This window comes from Lissotriton helveticus, chromosome 8, assembly GCF_964261635.1.
Source record: "Lissotriton helveticus chromosome 8, aLisHel1.1, whole genome shotgun sequence".
NCBI classification, from domain to species: Eukaryota; Metazoa; Chordata; class Amphibia; order Caudata; family Salamandridae; genus Lissotriton; species Lissotriton helveticus.
Window position 1 is genome coordinate 1236124735 of NC_136069.1, and position 14587 is coordinate 1236139321.

Consider the following 14587-nt stretch of genomic DNA (forward strand, 5'->3'; position numbering starts at 1 on the left):
GCCTATGGCAGAGGCACACTGGCTGGATGCACAAAATTACAGCCTGTCACATGGCCATACAGCAACAGCAAGCAAGGAGGCATAGGGAACAAAGAACACATACAAGCCTATGGCAGAAGCAAACTTGATGGATGCACATAATGGCTGTCAACCACATGCCAAACAAACAACACCAGCAAGTAAGGAAGCATGGGAAACAATGAACATATGCAAGCCTATGGCAAAGGGACACACTGGTTGGAAGAAAAAAATGGCTGCCAGCCACATGGCCAAACAATAGCAGCAAGCAAGGAGGCTTGGGGAAAAGAGAGAACACATTCAGGTCTATGGGCACAAACTCCACAAAATAGCCCCATGCCACATGGCATGGAGAACAAAGATAAATCAATGGTGGCCTATGGCAAACACAGACACACAATGGAAAGGCAAAGGAGGGATGGTAACAATTAAGAAAACACTACCAAAAGTTCAACAATATCAAATTCGAAAATTAACAGAGCTATAAAACAGCAACACACAGCCTCCCCAGGCATCAAGTTTTACCCCATGTATACACTTTTTTTACCTAAAGAAAATGTGAAATAGAAAAAAATCCACCGCATTTTCAACTTAATCCAGTGCCATTCCATCCCTAAAAGATGTTTAAAAACAACATATACCACCGAAACAGTTGTTTCATGCACCCATGACTAGCTCTAGCCTGGGCCTACTGTATGGCTCCTTGGCAGACTAAGCCACATAGTAAAATAAAAAAACATTGCAAATGTAACAAAAAATGAGAAAATGTACTGAACTGTACAGTATTGTTCCTTTACAAATGAAGAAAAATTTTGTGCAAAAATATAACTAGGCCTCTCCTGAAAATGAAGGCCATCCACCTCCCCGACGGCTTGGATGACCGTCCGAGGTACCGACGGCCAGAGCGGTGCCTCCTTTACCCTGAGCTGTTGGCAGGTGGGGTGAGGTAATTTTTCCATACTCTTGAGATCCTTCAAGAGATACGAGAATTGTGAACTGTGAGAAACAAGCTGTAAGGTTGTATTGTTCCACAGTAGATCTCTTATGGTACTTTTCACATTGATGTTTTATTCACTTTTTTCACTATTGCAGTAGCATCAATATTTATTAGGTCCTGATGAAAGCACTAGGTGTATACTTGCCTTGAGGTGCTGAAACATGTTGACCGATTGACTATTTACGGACAGCTATCTGTTGAAACTGTTCCTATGCACTGTTTTTAACTATTGATCGTGACAGACAAGAATAAATTATGGTCTGATCACGCTTCAATTTTAAACCTCACATTCCCAACTGCACTGCACTTTTCCCATACACTCTACAAATACGTTAGCTCACATCTGTACTAACACTCAAAACATCCTTGGGCTCCTCCATCAATAGGGTGGAGTTGAAGCCCTATTTAAGGATACCTAGATGATGAAGCATGTCACCTAGAACGGTGAGTGATGGGAATCCATACAATTTTTGTATATTCCTTTAGGATTTATTTTTAGAGAGAGTCTTGGGCAGTTATAGTATCTGTGTTCCTTACCATTAGACCCCAGGATATATGTTGTGTTTAGACATCCACCACAAAAACTTTGAAAAATTGAATAAAAGTAAAAATGAATACTGGTGTATGCCCTCTAGCAAACAAACAACACCCTTAAACAAGAGTTTCTGAACTTACTTGTGAAATCTCAAAGTCCTTAAATCCAATGGTATATATGCAACAGACAAGGAGGCTGATCCTTCCAGCTCCAAAACCAAATTAAAAATTATATGGAGGAGGACCAAACACTGTGAGTAGCCTGCTGTGCAGGAACAGGAAATTGGAATCTCTGGGGCACTTCCTGTTGGAAAAGAAAGTAGAAAAAAAGCTTCTCGCCACAAAAAAACAGCTCAAAAGCCTCTTTAAACTGCTTATAGAGCACAAAATCTAGTCGAGTGGTGCGTACGGACCATGAGCGGCACTACATTAGTGCTTCCTTGGTCGGAAGCCATGCGAGTGCCTGTGAAGCCTCACAAGCGCTCGCTAGGGGACTGAGAATATTGTGGCAAAACAAATCTCGAGCACAAATGGAAAAAAACTCTGCTTTACGCCCTGAAAGCGAAATTCAGGAACTCTGTGCTCCTCCACAGAGCGTGGAGTGTCCGAATTCCACAAACTCCAAGAGCAGAGAGGAGTTTACAACCCGAGCCTAGTATATATTTAAAGTTACAGAGTAAATAATTTAATTTTCACTTTAAAATCTGATAAATGACTATATTCTTGTTGTTATTTTACAGACCAAAACACTGATCGATTTCGGAACCATGAGTGTAAAGAACGTTAAGGGAAACCATGTTGTTTCTATTTATATTTCGCATGCTTTACTTAATCTTGCAATCCCTAAGAGTGTTTGTTATTTCCAGAATGTTTTTACGATTATTTTCAGGCAACATATTACTGCAGTCTACGTATCATTTGAGTTGAGTCTCACCCAGGTGTTTATAACAGGCCATGATTGAGTTGTGGCTGAAGGCAGTGAAAGTTTCTCTCAGTGCCTGTCAGTGGGTCAAAAAGATGTTCAGAATACACCCCATCCAATCCTTGGCCTCTCTGCTGAGCACACAGCGTAATAGACACGTATGCCAGTTGCGGTTGTGTATATATGCAATATGAAGTATAGTTGATATGTTTAAGCCATGCCCTTAATTATATTGGCCACTACCCTTTTAAAGACCTTTCACTTTTTTTCATCCCACTTAAAGCCCTGCCAATGGCCCAAGACGTCTGAACCCAGTCTTAGTTACGCAAGGGATAGAGTTGACTATATTGGCAATCTCTTCCATGTATTCACCGGGGGAAAGTACTCACCACAAAATGTTGACCTCCTATGCTTACCTCAAATTACCACAGTACCTTGGGGCAGATTTGCAAGCCCCTTCCGACACTTTTACGCCGCCGGTGAGTCACTTTTGCGACGCAACTGTGGCGTAAACAATGCACCACATTGTGACACATTTACAACGTGATGCACCTAGGGAGATGCGACACGGTGTAAAGCCCTGCGCTACATTATACCTGTGTCAGGTATAATGTATGCAGGGTGGGAGTTCCGACGTAAGAAAGCCTTCTAAAAGTGACACAGTGAAATGTACCAGATTTCCCTGAGTCACTTCTACGACGCCACTGCGTCAAAACCTTACGCCTGTTTGAAGCAGGTGTAAGGAGTGACACAGCATTGTAGGTATAGGCATTCCTGAGCATTGCTGGAGTTGCGTCGTGCTTGCGACACGACTCCAGCAATGCGTTGCCTTTACGCCAACAGATGCGTCATGTATCTGTCAATCCTTGCGCCACGATGCGCTGCATTGTTAATGTGGCTAATTCATGGTGGTGCAAGGGTTTTTTTGCGTGACGCAAATTAACTGACGCATCTCTGCTGATATGCAGAGATGCGTCAGTTCTTGTAAATCTGCCCCCTAGTGAGTAAAATCACTTTTATGAAGGAGATAAGAGTTGTTGTTGTCCCTAAATCACACTTACTTTGCTTGCTCGACCAAGTCTATCTATGATGCATATCAGAAATCCGATAACCGGTGTTGTGTCTTTACCTTATAGCTTGAGATCCGCACTATAACGCACGTCCAATGTCTGTAGATCAAAACGCGACTAGTCAGAAAGCACCATCTGTGGAGAGAAGGCTTAATGGACGCCATGCGTAATTATCTGGGTGGTACATAAACTGCGAGCCCCGCAGCAATTCAAACGTCTTTGTCAACACGTTTCTCTATTTTCCCAACATCCAGAGGCCTGTATTCTCCACACGTCTGCGTTAGAAATCTGCTTGTCATCATAAGCATCAGAGCAGACTGCGAAGAGGCCGTTCGCGTGACTTCCGGGCACTGCTTATGGCGGGAGGGCACTGGGAACAATGGCGGATGACATCACGGAGCATCTGTCAGTACTGGGATTATCACAATTAAGGGGAAAATAGACTGCAGCAGCTGAACTGAATCCTTTTAGACGGAGTTCATTATACAGTGGTACTTCCAAACTGTGGGGGACTGTATTATCAAGGCAGCTAATTGGCTGAGAAAACATTACAGGAGCGGGATAGTATTGCAACTACTGAATTTGAAATGAGGGAGAGAGAGAGGCGGCGTCCTTTCCGCTTCTACATCCTGACGTAACGCAGCGGTTCCAGAATAGACATAAGGCATCACATTTGATATCATCTTTGTTTTTAAATCGAAACATTTCATATGAAACGAGACACGTATTTGACTGCTATCTAAAATCACTCAGGCTTTTGTGCAACAATAATTTTTAGTCGGTTCTATTCATATTTAAAGAATATGAAATACAGTTGGTGTCAATGTTAGGGTCAGATACGCAAAAGTGGTGCTGGTCACAAATCCAGTATGTACTTTAATAAAAGTGAAGCCGGGTGCATAATTACATAAAGTGCTTTTTTAGCTTCGATTTTGTGTGCAGCAGTGATGTTTTACTCAATTTTTTCCAATCCTTTAGGGTTGGCGTATAATATTCCAGTGCAAATTTGTGCCAGCATGCGATTTTTTGGGGCAAAGTATGACTTGTTGTTACTTCTTATCTCGTAAAATAGGCTCACTTTCGCATGCAGTTATTTGTGTGCAGAACTCTGCATCTTTTCACAAACTGAAAGTTAAAATTAGAAAAGTGTCGCTCAAGATTATGAATGTTTCAGTGTTTAATCCAAAAAAGAGTTGCATACACGAATACATTGTATACCGAACGACAGTTTTTATGAATTGCACAGCAAAAACTAGTTGTTTTGCAAAGTAAGAGGAGCTTTTTGTCTGAATTACAAAGTAAAAACTCGTTCTTTTGAAAAACAAAAACATTCAGCCAAAAATTAGAACCAGCACATTTTGCACCAGCCCTAACATAGTGCAAATGAGACAATTCACCTCTGAGGCACACTTCATTACAGAAAAAAACACAACTTTTGGCACATGATAAAATATAGATGTGAAATTTTCCCACCAAAATAGTGATTCAATTGAAAGAAAGGAAATTGTTGACAGTTTAATACTTTGTCGACTCATGAGTCACGTGACTATTATCAATATAAAATCAGATAGAATGTCAGTTCTTGGTCGGTTACTATTTACAGTTTTATTTTGCAGACATTATAGAAATGTGTCAGTTATAAACATAGGGCCTTCTTTATGAGTCCTTGCGACAGTTTTGCGCTTCCGTTGCGTCACTTTTTGTGATGTATTGGCTGCGTAAAATATGCCCCCTGTTGTGCCCTATTTACAAAGTGAAGCATCTAAGCTTAGATGCGTCACTTTGTGAACCCCTGCACTACATTATACCTGCATCAGGTATAATGTATGCAGAGTGGGCGTTCCCACCTAAGTATGCCTTGTAAAAGTGGCGCAGTGATATCTACGAGATTTCACTGCACCCCTTCTAGAGTGCAAATGCGTCAATATCTTACGCCTGCCTCACAGTAGGCGTAAGACTGACGCAGGCCCTTTCACATGGGGCTTGTCCCATGTGAAAGGACACATTGCTGGAGTCGTGTCACTTTTGTGACACACTCCAGCAATGCGTCACTTTTGCACCTACAGATACGGCTGAAATACTGATGTATCTGTAACTCCTTGCGACATGATGTTTCCTACGGTAAATATGATGCATCTATCATGTCGCAAGGAGGGCACACTGAGAAGTGACGCATCGCTGTTTTCACGCAGCGATGCGTCACTTCTCATAAAGGAGGCCCAAAGTTCTTACCTGTTTCAAAATGGGCGCCTGTGTCAACCAAGTTTGCGATTTTATTTACTACTGAGATAAGCAGTTTATTAATAGTTAACCAAGCGACCACATAGGCATAAAATAAATACTCATTAAGATTGTGTGAAATCTTTAAAGCAGTAATAATAGAGTGTCCAGGAATGCACAGAGAAGGTTGTTATCCCACTGGTCTTGTAAAATAAGGTCTAAACGTAGATTGCAACAACTTCAGGGTCTGGTTCATAAAAACACTTTATGAGTACAGAAAATAGTACTACAAGGTTATATATTCTTGCATGAGTTTGCGAATCACCCTGAACCATCCAACTCTATGTAAATGCAAAAATCGTGCAGCCCTTACTTTTTAGTTATTTGTTTGTTTAATTTTGGTTTTATATAGCACAACTTTAACCCAAGGACATTGGAGTGCTTTACAAAATCATCAGATTACATTACATTGTCAGATTAATTTTTCTTAGACACAAGAAACTCGTGATTTGCCCAGAATCATTGGCTGTTGAGACAAAGGCAGGACTGGAACATGGCCCCTAGTCTCAAAGTCAGTCAATCAGTCAGTCAGTCAAAATCTTCATTCGGTCAGAATCTGACAATAAAAGCACAGAGTAAAAATTCATTACCACACAGGTCATAAAATTGATCAACCAAGAGACATACTTTCGATAGGGATAGGTCATATGATTGAGCTATCTGTACAACCGGAAAGCAAAAAAGCAAGCCAATGTAAGCAAGATACACCTTGATTTTACACCATAACAGTCAGGTCCACAAAGCAGAGATTAAAACTTCAAATCCATTAAATTGATATAGCAGATTACAGAAAATCTTTCAAAAGGCAATATTAAAGTATAGGTTAAAAAACAAGAATTTGAAATAACATTATATAGATAGGCTAAAAACTATAAAGCATATTTTTTTCTCAACTTCAGAGCAACATAAATATAATTTAGAACAGAAAAGCAGATTGTAGGAGTAGATAGACTTTGTAGAAAATACAACCCTTCTTGATTTAAAATATGGCATTTCAAAGTCGCAGCTCAGGTCATTAGGCCACATTCTTCGCCTGTTTGTACTAATTGTATCTGAACATTCCATGAATATTGCAATGTTATTCCCATTGCAGATGTTTCGAGGCCAATTGACAAATGTAAGTGAAAGTTTACTACAGAATTATTCTTCAATGTACTCCTATGTGCTTAGGCGAACTGGCCCGCGGTCTTTTCCTCACCCACACTCTTCCACAGAAGGTCGTGTGACTGGGCCGTGGTTGCAGCTCTGTGAGTAACGCGATTACTGCTTGGTGGTTAATCCACTGCTGGTGCCTTTAAATGTCTTAGCACGAAGTGAAGTCAAGCAGAACAGGAACCCCCAATCAGCTCAAACAGCCTTCCGTGGTGGTTGTAAGGGAGAGGCAGTGCAGTTGACAGAAATCCCTCTCACAACCCGTGTATCTTTCAAAGCCACTTAACTTAAACAGAGCATTCAAGCCAGCAAGTGTCAGGCCAATAACACAGCAGGGGAGAGAACAGCAATGGGCAACCTGCCTGTTAATTCCTCTACAATCCTGCGGCTGAGCAAAGCCCAACAACTATTCTACATGGCTGTACATTTTTCATCTGTGGTGTACTTCATGCCAGATGCAAGCATATTGAATTAAATGTCAGTCAGTCAGTCAAAATACTTTATTCGATTAGTTAAAATCATAAAAGTCAATATAAAAACATTCATAACAATAAATAGAATCCTTCAATCAGTGATAAAGATAAAATCATGATACAAATAATTTTAAGATCAAAATAAAAAGCCCAATAAAACCACTGATTAAAATCAGCCAGGGTGGATCTACAATTCCAGATTGGACAATAGGTACTAAAGGCAGGTGCCCATGACTAGTTGTGACTGTGGGCTCAAATATCAAAGATTAATTGGGGAGAGTTAATCTGGTTATGAATACAATACAATGGGGCTATGTTTCAGCACGTGCATCAATCTATGGATGTATGCGTTGCACAAAGGCTCTATTCATAGAGTAACATGTGCCAGGGTCGGAGTAGGGGCTAAATGATCGTTTTCGCAAAGCATGAGTGATCTTGAATACGTCTGTCTTTGTGAAAGGAAACCTGTAAATGCTCAAATGTACAAACACACTTACAGTTGGTGTTAGGGGTACCTGTGGGTACACAGACCATGCTCATACCAATAAACATATTTTGCATATACTTACATTGCATAAAATCTTAGACGTCAGAAATAGCAAACAACGTCCACCACATGGCACCAAGTCACACTATGATCTGGGGCGGCACTGTCTCAGTCCAAGCCGTTTTGAAATTGCCCGAATGCCCGTGTTACCAATTCGACGCTGCTTATTGGGTCTAATGAGAGAGGTGCAGCGTTAGTTCTATTTCACAGTCAGCTCTGGGCGTACGACTGGGTGTACCCGTCGCATATAGGGCATCTCACTGAGAGAAAAAAACATGAAGGGGGGAGTACTTGAATTAGTCACAGACTTCTTATAGAGGCAGTATGGGGGTGCTCCAAGCTCAGCGCACAAAGAATCAACTAATAAAACCTGTACATCTAGGGGCGGATTTAAAAGCCCCTTACCCCACTTTTGCGTCACTTTTCCCATGTGAAAAATGACGCAAAACGTGGTGGAAGGGGCTTGTAAATAAGCCCCCTAATGTCCAGCTCAGTGCCTAATTTCACAAGAAAGAAAAACTCTTTGATCATAAAGTTGTACTTAATGCAACACAATTGAATACTCATGTGCAAATCAATTTGTCCGGGTGCTATCACTTGCATACCACTCTCTCTTTGTCCCTAGCACTTCCCCCTGGTTTTGGGTTATCTCATGTAGGGTTATCAGGAGTAGCAGGAATCACACTCAGATGCAGTTCAATCACCCACAGTATAATTAGGGCTCCCAGTTTTGCGTTTTTACTGATTTTTGCAGATAAATACAGACAGAAAATGATTTATTTTCCGGCCCGTATTTATTTTAAAATACAGATAAATACGGAAAATAGGCCTTTTTTGATATTTTGCTACTTTCAATCATGAGTGCCAGATCATTTGATGTACAGACTGATAGGTAGGGGAGATTAAAAAGATAATACATTTCCTAATTAAGTTTAATTAAGTGCAGATATACAGTTATTTGTGCTATTCTTCAATGCAAGTATTTTCAGATCACGCTATTGCACTGTATACTGCTGAAACCCTTTACACATTCAAATGCGAGTATACATTTATCAGTTAAATAAATGTGGAAAATACTCATTGCATCTTCATTTATACAGAAAACACACAATAAAAAGGGATAAATACAGAAACAATTAGCAAAAATTAAATATGGATAAATACAGATGGAAATGTCTAAAAAATAAATACCATAAAACCGGGAGCCCTAAATATAATATAAAGTACATTTAGTCTCAAGTCTTAGCACTTCCCAGGAAGGAAGGAGATCTCTCTAGGTCTTCTCAGGACTACCTTACACTCCAGCAGTCCTCCTCTGCACTCACCAGAGCTGTGCTACACCAGCAGTCTTTGGTGGAGTTCTTCAGCATTGAGCACAGGGCAGTGTTCGGCAATATGCCCACCCAGCCTTTCTTTCATGGTGACCTGGATGGAGATGCTCCACTGTGACCAGTGCAGCCATTCACTGGATGATTGTCAAACCTTTAGAATATGAGGTCCCAACTGGAGTGTAGTCAGATGCTGTCATAAGGGCGGTCATCAAACAATTGTCAGTTGTATCCCACATCTGGGCTGACTGGATATCAGGTGTAGCCCCCCACTGGGTTTTTAGCACTGCGGTAGATGTAGTCCCATACCTCCATGCAGCACAGCAGCGTCTCATGGGCTATCAGCAATTCAGCAGATGCAGCCCTGCACAGCCCTCCAGCAATTTGGTAGATGCAGTCAAGTCAAATAAAACTTTGTTAAGCCAGAAGCCATAAAAACATAGCACAGAGATAAAAACATACAATCCATTAAAAAGATGCATCAGCAATTAACCTTATGATCATCAGACATGTATCGGAAAGGATGCATGAAAAATCATGGTTCAACCTCAAGAAGTGATACATTACATTTCATGTCTTTTACGGTATAAAAAGCAGTTTTGATAACATGTAATAATAAATAGCACATCTCCTGCGAGCTAAGGGATTGCAGGAATGTTAGCTCTTTCTTATGCAGTGTTAAATTTGATTTGCATAGTATTGGAATCAGAAAGGAGCGTCTCGATCCGAGTATAAAGGTAGAATTGGGTAAGGTGACTAGGGCTCTGTGTTAAGGTGCCATCGCACCGCAGGGCGGGAGATCCCTATTCCAAGCCCCTGCTGTGGGAAAAGCTAATTTAAAGTCCAATGTTTACAGCCTGAAGCTTGTTAACCAATGCTGATGGGTGGGATTCTCAATCCACCCTAACTAAGGTTTCATGCTATGTGTTGTGGAGACAAAAGCATACGTAACAATGGAAACCTTGGTCTGGACGCATTCTAGGTGTACATTTAAACAATGGTCCATATAACATTATTGGATGCGTAGTTTGTGTTTGCGCCCAATCATTGAAGGGTTATCTTACAGATCCATTAGGCCTGGTGTCTTAAATGTGTTTTTCTTGAACGATAACCATGGGATAGTATTTGCTTTATAGAGCATCATGCAGTCAGCAATACAGGTTCTAGTTACTGTAGTCTCAGGTGTGCCCCATATTTTTACACAGAGCAATAAGGGGGCCAAGCCAATCAGGTCTTCCAAATATGTCAGCCCCAATTCTTCATGGCATATTAAAGTGGCTGTACTGCCCGAGACTGACAGAAATCTGCATGTAAAACTGTTTTCTACTCATTGAATAGTCCCGGCTTTGTTGTAACCCCTCCTGCTGAGATAAAAATACTCTTATAGAGGCTCAATATTTCTGTTATTGGTTTGTTTTGCAACTTTCAGGCAAATTTAAATCTGGCTTCAAATTTTATGTAAAAGGACTAGAGTCTTACTGTTAGAAGAGGTGCCCAGCTAAGTGTTTGGTTAAAAGAATTCCCAAGTAGTTAACATTCTTTTCCTTTGCTAAAATACTTAGACTTTGTGCTAGGTCTGCCACATGTCACCATGAAAGACTTTGAGAAGCTTACTTGGAGATACAATTCTTTCATGAATACCAAAAACAAATTGAAGAGAGTCTAAAGCCCATTAGCCATATGGGCGATCAAAACGCATCATCCGCATAAAATAAAATGGGGACAGGCTCGATCCCATTCGTGGCATATCCAACCCTTTCTCCATCAGAAAGGAGTTTATCCCATTTATAAATAACAAGAAGAGAAAGGGGGCAAGTATGCATCCCTGCCTGACGCCCCTGGTAGTGTTGTTATGGGGGGAGCATTCACCTGAAGGCCATAATGCACCCTTACTGTCAGATCTTGATGGAGGGAACGTGTAAGTATTAAAAGTTCCAGCTCTCCACCCATACCTCCCATTAGGTCCCACAGCTTATCACGATTCAAAAGGTCAAAGGCACTCGATAAATCGATTAAAGCTAAGTGCACAGATTTGTTTTTAGCCTTCAAGTATTTACCCAGAATTAGATAAAGGTTTAGGCATTGTTCAATTGTCACTAAACCAGGCCTAAAACAAAATGGGTGTCAGATAGAGCGTCATTTGCTGAAGCCTATTCTTCTAGGCGGGACAGTAAAACTCGGCCCAGGATTTTTAGGCTAGAATCGATAAGCGAGATCAGGCGAAAACATGACGGTTGGGACCTTTCCCCAGCCGCGGCCGGCAGTGGGAGTAAATGCAGGGCGGTGACGTGGGGAAAGGGAGGGGCAGGGTGGGGGTTGGTAATGTATGGATTACGGAGTTTTACAGGTAAGTAAACATTTAAATAAATAAAACGAATTTCGTTGAGTACACTGCATCCCAAAATGCGATGCAGTGTGCGCAACAAAATTTGTTTTATTTATTTAAATGTTTCACCCTGCCCCTCCCCCTCCCCATGTCACCGCCCTGCATTTACTCCCACTGCGGGCCGTGGCTGCCTTGCCCCTTTTGTTAAATATTGAGACTAGTAAGGCAGTTTTAGGACCTTAGATTATCGATCAAAATATATTTGTTAGTAGTGGCGCCCAAAGAGGGGATGTTAGACTTAAAGATATCCGCGGTAACGTCATCTCGTCCCAGTGCAGTCCTGCACAGGCCTCTGCTGGTCATGCAAATACAGCCCGACTGGGCTTTCAGCAATCATACAAGCACAGGATTGATGTTCCACCAGAAACTGAAGGGAAAGTCTTGGGAGGTGGGGTTATCGTTAGGAAGCAGGGCCTGCCTGGTTAACTCTGATTTAGTCTACTTCTTCTGGGCGCCTCACAGCCTATGGGGATGTGCTGGCCCTTGTGCCATAACTCCCTCGTTCCTGGACAGTCTCTCCTTCTGCAGGGCCAGGCAGACGCCTTACTTTGCTCAGAAGGCAGTCAGGTTCATATGCACTTCAGGGCAAGTACTCAGCTCTTCCAGGCTTCAGGTGATGTCCCCTCACCTCTGGGAGACCGGCTGTCAGGCAGACACCAGCCCTGGTTGCACAAAAGCGCTCTGCGAATCACTGACATAACCTTGACAGACCGAATATCGACTAGATAAAATATCGGTGACTAATTATCGACTACAAATATATCGACTCACAATACTTAGACAAGAAAACCCAAAATTATCGATTCCACAATATCGATAAAAAACAATATCGACTACAACATTATCGACCATCAATATTATCGATTGTAAAAAACATCGACTTTCAATTCTTAACATTACACATAGCCAAAATATCGAACATCAAAATATAGAATACAAAAATATCGTAACTTTTTGAATATTGACTTAACAAAATACATACAAAATGCACTTTCTAATTAAAAATACATATTATACACAGCACAAATAACCATATACTATTTTTTTTATTAATACGCCATACAATACATATTATAAACAATTTAAATTAAACATTTACTTTAAACAAACAATTTAAAACAACACATAAACAGCATTGCTAATAATAAAACATTTCTTAATGGACATTATAATTTTTTGTTCACTTTAATTCACAAAAATAGCATTACCCATAGCAAAAAATGGTCTTACACATAGAAAAAAAAGTAATTGGTGTCACCCATATAAGGAAAACAATTAGCAAAACAATTAATAAAATTCAAATGAACAAATAAGAAAAAGCTATTAATTTGAACAACCCATAAACTTTCAGAAACAATTAATCTAATGCTATAAAAAGAAGAATTAAACCATCTAAAATTGCAATCTAAACCACCAAAGAAAAGGAAGGGGAAACTCTGCCCGATTGCTGAGAGAAAACTGATTGACTTCAACAAAAAACCAGTTACACCTATCTAAAGTAAGTACTACCACCTTAATAAATCTACAAAATGCCAATCTAAAACTGCAAACCTATATTTAAAAAACAAATAAGTAAAACATCTCTTTTATTTTTACTGTATTTTCTACAGAGAAAAAGGAAATAAAGAAGAACTGCACAACATGTACACTACAAAGCAAAAATAAAAAAGTAAGTATATAATTTAAAACATAACTAAAAACCTTAATAAATAGAAAACAAAGTACAAACTAGTTAGCAGAGCACATCCAAATGAACATAACTAAATTTAAAATATTTTAACACATTTTCTCCATCTCCACAGGTACTAAAGAAATACACAGAAAAGAAAAGTTTAAAGAAAAGCAACACCAGAATTCAACAAACAAATAAACAGGTAAATAATGACCGTGCAAAGCAGTGTTATTATAAAACAACATACATAATTTAAATACTTTCATAATATTTTAATGTTTAATTTCTCCTAGTACCAAAAAGCAAGCATGACTGAAGGAGCAAAATTTGTTTATTCGCAGAAAGGGAAAATGCTTCTTTGTTACATGGGTTATGTATATACTCAAGAGAAACAGAAAGATATGAAAGTTTTTTGGAAATGCACTAAATACTATTCTAGCAAACGTTATGCGAGAGCTATAACTCAGGAAACTACTGTGACTTATACTAAGGAACATAACCACCCACCCAATGTTACAGAAATAGAGATTAGAGTAATGCTTGATTCCCTTAAAGAAGCTAGTACTAGTACTGATTTAGCAACAACTGCTATTCTGAAACAGCATTTAAGTGTTCTACCCCAACATGCCTTTAGCCAACTACCATCTATTGATTCCCTTAAAAGAACCATAGCTAGACAAAAAAGAGCTACATCAGCTACTCCTCCCACACCTACAACTTTTGAAGAAGCACAAATTCCCCCTGAACTCTGTCTAACACATAATAATGAATCATTTATACTATATGATAACAAATCAAAAGATAAAAGAGTAATACTGTTTGCCACTGCAGACAACATGACTAAACTAAACCAATGCCAAACTTGGATGATGGATAGTAATTTTGCAGTCTGTCCTAAACCTTTTTACCAATTGTACACTATCCATGGTCATTTCCAAAATGAAAATATTCCATTCCTATATGCCCTTCTACCAAACAAACAGCAAACTACCTACCAAGAAGTCCTAACCAAAGTCAAACAGCAAATTACTGACTATTTTCCACAAAAAAATATCATTGATTTCGAAAAAGCAATGATAAGCAGTATCCTTAAATCATACCCATACACAGCAATACAAGGTTGCTATTATCATTTCAATCAATGTATATGGCGACATCTACAAAAATCTACATTTTGGGCCTCATTAGGATGACGGGCGGACTTTGCC